Source organism: Malaclemys terrapin, chromosome 3 (assembly GCF_027887155.1).
Source record: "Malaclemys terrapin pileata isolate rMalTer1 chromosome 3, rMalTer1.hap1, whole genome shotgun sequence".
Classification (NCBI taxonomy): domain Eukaryota; kingdom Metazoa; phylum Chordata; order Testudines; family Emydidae; genus Malaclemys; species Malaclemys terrapin.
The window spans coordinates 160204158-160210157 of NC_071507.1; positions in this window are offsets into that span (position 1 = coordinate 160204158).

Below are 6000 nucleotides of genomic sequence, written 5' to 3' on the forward strand. Positions count from 1 at the left end.
GTAATACTTCACAGTCAGGTTTGGACTTAACTACCTTGAATAATTTTTGTATTATCTGCAAACTTTGCCACTTCACCTTTCACACCCTTTTCCAGCTCGTTCATGAGTATGTTGGCATGCTATTTCATTATCTCTCCATTGTGAAAACTGACCATTTATTCCTACCCCATTGTTTCCTGTCTTTTAAACAGTTACTGATTCATGAGAGGACCTTTCCTGTAACCCCCATGACTACTTAGTTTCCTTAAGAGCCTTTGGTGAAGAGCCTTCTCAAAGGCTTTCTAAGAGTCCAAGTACACTGTAGCCACTGCATCAGCCTTGTCCAGAGATTGGTGAGGCATGATTTCCCTTTACAAAACTGTGTTGACACTTCCCCCAACAAACTATGTATATCTATGGAACTGATAACTGTTGTTTACTATAATTTCTACCAATTTTCCCACTACTGAAGTTAATTACATTAGCTAACTTCCAGTTGTTAGTCTCTAAGGTGCCACAAGTACTCCTGTTCTTCTTTTTTGGTACAGAAGTGTGTGTCAGTGATAGATTGTATACTACAACTAGTATTTCTTCAGTTTCATATCTAAGTTCGTTCTTGGGTGAAGTCCACCTGGTCCTGGTGACTTATTACTGTTTATCGATTTGTTCTAAAACCTCTTCTATACACACATCAGCATGGGACAGTACTTCAGATTTTTTTCTCACCCACAAGGGTAGCTGTGAAATGGATAGCTCCCTCACATCCTCTGCAGTGACGATGGATGCAAAGAATTCATTTAGCTTTTCTGTAGTGGCCTTGTCTTCCTTGAATGTTCCTTGACACCTTTCTTGTCCAGTGGCCCCACTGCCTGTTTGTTTCCCATGTACTTAAAAAAATTCTGTTAGTTCTCAAATTATTTCTTGGCTTGGCTTTTTACACTTAACCTGCTGGAGTTTATGCACCTTCGTATTATTCTCATTGGGATTTGACTTTCAATTTTTAAAAAATACCCTTTTGCCTCTAATGGCCTTCATTACTGTGCTGTTTAGCCATAGTGGCATTTTTTGTCCTCTTATTGTCTTTTCTTACTTGCCATATACATTTGGTCTGATTTTTTAAATAATCCCTGTGCTACTTTCAGGCACGTGACCCTTGTGCAGCTCCTTTTAATTGCTAACAAGTGTCATCATTCTTGTATATTTCCCCCTTTTAAATTTAAATGTTACTGTCATGTGTTGTTGGTTTTTTTGTTATTATCCCCTCCCCACCCCCTCAAGGATGTTAAATTTAATTACAGTATGGTCACTATTACCCCACGGTTCAGCTATAGTTACCTTTTGGACTGGGTCCTGTGTGCCACTTAGGACTAAATCAGGAATTGTCTCTCCCCTTGTGGGTTCTAGGACTAGCTGCTCCAAGAAGTAGTTATTAATGCTGTCTAGAAATTCTCTCTCTGTATCACAACCTGGGATTACATTTATCCAGTCAATGTAGAGTAGTTTAAATCACCCATTGATTTTCTACTTTTGTAGCCTCTCTAACCTCCCTTAGCATTTCACAACCACTGTCACCATCCTGGTCAGGTTAGTAGTATATCCCTACTGCTATACTCTTTAATCAAGCATAGAAATTCTAGCCATAGAGATTCGATGGTACAGTTTGTTTCATGTCAGATATTTTACCTTATTTGACTCCATGCTTTCTTTAACATATAATTGCTATATAATTTGTCTAACTCAGATTCATTGTGAGAATGATTTCATACTGCTTTAAAATCCTTTGATGGACGCAACATGAATGTTCAAAGGACTGTATTGTTACAATATATGAAACTGCTGGTTTCTTAGTTAGGTGAACTTAAACTCACTGTCAAGTGCTTCCTACTAATACACTTTTAGGCAGTAACTGTTTTACCTGTCTCTATTTTAGTTTAATTAGCAAACATATTTTACCCATTTTCCCATTTCTATACAACCTCAGATAGTCCAAATCAGTGTTTAAAATTAATTTTCCTTTGGAATACAGAAATCTAGACTGCTCTTATTCTAATGATCATTTAACTTTTAAAGATATCTAGACCTACAGATAAACACAACACAGATCAGCCAGGTCTGACTTCAGGATTTAAAAAAAAATAATAAAAGGAACTAAAATAGGTGTTAAATTTGAGTGCAATTATCCTCAGCAGCTAGAGCACAGAGAGGTTACTGATGCTTGTTATTTCTACATTCAGGGGAGTTCTGCTTCTCTGTGCTGAAGGCCAAAACTTCTGAACTTGAAGAACATGATGATGTTTGTATACAAGAAAGTGAGAAAAGTAAGTTTAAAAAATAGACAGAAAAGTGTGTTGAAAGGGCAACTATAAATCATAAAGGGCTGAAAAATTCTAATGAGTCTGATGATTATGTGCTTCCAGCATTATACCTGAAGCCCACCCCTCATTAGAGATCATGAGATTACATGTACAATTACAAAGGCTTGAAAAATAAATGGGGCTGGATTCTGATCCACTTCCATCAGTTTTATACCAATGTAACACCAATGACTTGAACTGATTTTTTTTTAATTTACTCTGTACATGTAAATTGAGATCAGCCTATACTCTTTTTCTACCTTCAGTGTTAATAAAAAGCAACAGCTGATATACTGTGTTCCCCAAGCCATCCTGGAAAAAGAATTGTTAGCCTAATGGGGGGAGAGGTGGCAGGGAGAGAGGAGAGCAGGAGATTGTTAAATGTTTTCTCTCTAGTCTAATTGAGAGAGAGAGCGCACATGTGTGTATGAGAGAGAAATATACACTGAGCTAATTTCTTCTAGCCTTTAACTAAAAGAAACTTCTCATTAAGTAGAGCTGAAAGAGACAGGGAGATATAACAGTATAAAGGATCAATTTTGCTCCCACTGAAATGAGTGACAGTACCTCCACTGACTGCAGCAGCATTGTTGGGTATAGGGGTGGAGTGGCTGAGAAAGCAGACTGAGAAAGCACATGCTTCCCAAGCAGTGTTTAGTAAATAAATAAACTGGATGTCTCTAGAGAAACCCTTTTAAAATCAAAATCAAGAGTTGTCTGCTATATGAGAGCTCTGTTCTGCCTTCTTAACTCACTTCCTTATAATACCCTACTTCATGAGTATGTGTGTAGTAAGTGTTGTGACAATTTAGGCCTTGTTAAGTAAAAGCCAGTGCAATTAAGTGGGTAGAAGGTGACAAAAGACCTCCTGAAATGTTACCTAAAACTGTTGATAAGATAAGCAAAATGTGAAGATGAAAAGATTGGTACAAAGGGGATGGGTCTGAATTGAAAAAACAGATTAGGGATTGTCAAGGCACTTGCAAAAACAATGAGGAGTCCTTGTGGCACCTTAGAGACTAACAAATTTATTTGGGCATAAGCTTTCGTGGGCTAGAACCCACTTCATCAGATGCTTGGAGTGGAAAATAAAGGAGCAGGTATAAATACATGAAAGGATGGGAGTTGCCTTACCAAGTGTGAGGTCAGGCTAACAAGACAATTCAATTAACAGCAAGATACCAAGGGAGGAAAAATAACTTTTGAAGTAGTAATGAGAGTGGCCCATTTCAGACAGTTGACAAGGTGGTGTGATACAGACTAGCATGGCTACCCCTCTGAAACCTGTCAAAGCACTTGGTAAGTTTCACCAAGCAATGTAACAACATGTGAAGATGAAAGGAAGTGTTCATATATGAAATCACCAGATACACATTTTGATTGGTTAATTATGATTAGATGAGGTCATCACTCCTTTGGGGTATTGTTTTTTGGAGGGATCATGGGACAAATTGTTAGAAAGTTATGAGGCGAGAGAGGAAAATTTTTACTTCCTACCAACAGCTACACCCCCATGTCTGCCTCCACCTGCTAGGACCCCAGGATTTACCATCACACTGTTACCATGACCCTCCTAAAAATGTCTTCACCTGATCAAGTGAGCAGAGGAAGCCACATGACATCACTATATCCATTGAGTTGGTTGAATCCTGAACTGAACGATACCTGAGATGTGAAGTGGAGGGGTCTACTCTAGCCTCCTGCCTAGAGTTTTTATTTCCTCCCCTCCCCTCCTTGTTTACCTCTTCCCAGTCTTTTATTTATCTTATTTATTTATTGGCCCTCTGTCTAAAAGAAAAAAGAAGTCATCCAGCTTAGACAGCTACAACAAATCTAAACTTCCAACACTGCTAGGAAAAACAAGCTAAGAGCAATGAGTTAGTCTGATTCTGGTAAAGGTTTGCCTGGGCTTAGAGTGGCTAATAAGGGCATGTCCCATGTGCTACACCTGTGACTTTTTTCAGCAGCTAGACTGCAAGTGAGAAAGCTTCAGCGAGAGAAGTGCATTTGCTGTTCTTTCTTCCTGTGTGTACGTCTTATGAAACAGAATTAGACTGAAGAGCTATCACCTGAAATGGCTCTTATTCCTCCCAACAAAGGCATTCTCAGTACCATTGGAAATACCATCTAAAAGGCCATCAGGAAAGAATTTAACAGACTTTGTAGGCTAAAAGGAATAAAGGAACTGCTAACAAACTTTTACTTTTTAAATTTCAAATGCTTTAACTATTTTTTCTTCTTTTATGAGTGTTAAACAATTAAAATATATTTTTGGTGGCTGTTTGTAAGAAGGGGGCAGGGATAGCACAGTGGTTTGAGCATTGGCCTGCTAAACCCAGGGTTAAGTATCAGAGGGGTAGCCGTGTTAGTCTGAAATCTGTAAAAAGCAACAGAGGGTCCTGTGGCACCTTTAAGACTAACAGAAGTATTGGGAGCATAAGCTTTCGTGGGTAAGAACCTCACTTCTTCAGATGCAAGTAATGGAAATTTCCAGAGGCAGGTATAAATCAGTATGGAGATAACGAGGTTAGTTCAATCAGGGAGGGTGAGGTGCTCTGCTAGCAGTTGAGGTGTGAAGACCAAGGGAGGAGAAACTACTTCTGTAGTTGGCTAGCCATTCACAGTCTTTGTTTAATCCTGATCTGATGGTGTCAAATTTGCAAATGAACTGGAGCTCAGCAGTTTCTCTTTGGAGTCTGGTCCTGAAGTTTTTTTGCTGTAAGATGGCTACCTTTACATCTGCTGTTGTGTGGCCAGGGAGGTTGAAGTGTTCTCCTACAGGTTTTTGTATATTGCTATTTCTGATATCTGACTTGTGTCCATTTATCCTCTTGCCTAGTGAACCCAGGGTTGTAAATTCAATCCTTGAGGGGGCCATTTAGGGATCTGGGGCAAAATCAGTACTTGGTCCGGCTAGTGAAGGCAGGGGGCTGGACTCAATGACCTTTTAAGGTCCCTTCCAGTTCTAGGAGATAGGTATATCTCCATATATTAATGGGAGTAAACCAAACAATTTCGTGGAAGCCACAGACTACATGTCACTGTTAACTATTGTAACAGTAAGATAAGGGCTTTGTGACCACCTTCAACTTTTGAGCCAGACACAGTCACTGAATAATACATCAAAATGTACTACACTGTATTGTCAAAAGAAGAACAGGAGTACTTGTGGCACCTTAGAGACTAACAAATTTATTAGAGCATAAGCTTTCGTGGACTACAGCCCACTTCTTCGGATGCATATAGAATGGAACATATAATGAGGAGATATATATACACACATACAGAGAGCATAAACAGGTGGGAGTTGTCTTACTAACTCTGAGAGGCCAATTAATTAAGAGAAAAAAAAAAAAAAACTTTTGAAGTGATAATCAAGCTAGCCGAGTACAGACAGTGTGATAAGAAGTGTGAGAGTACTTACAAGGGGAGATAGTCAACGTTTGTAATGGCTCAGCCATTCCCAGTCCTTATTCAAACCGGAGTTGATTGTGTCTAGTTTGCATATCAATTCTAGCTCTGCAGTCTCTCTTTGGAGTCTGTTTTTGAAGTTTTTCTGTTGTAATATAGCCACCCGCAGGTCTGTCACTGAATGACCAGACAGGTTAAAGTGTTCTCCCACTGGTTTTTGAGGAGGCTGCTAGACAGCTCTCTAACACCACATTCT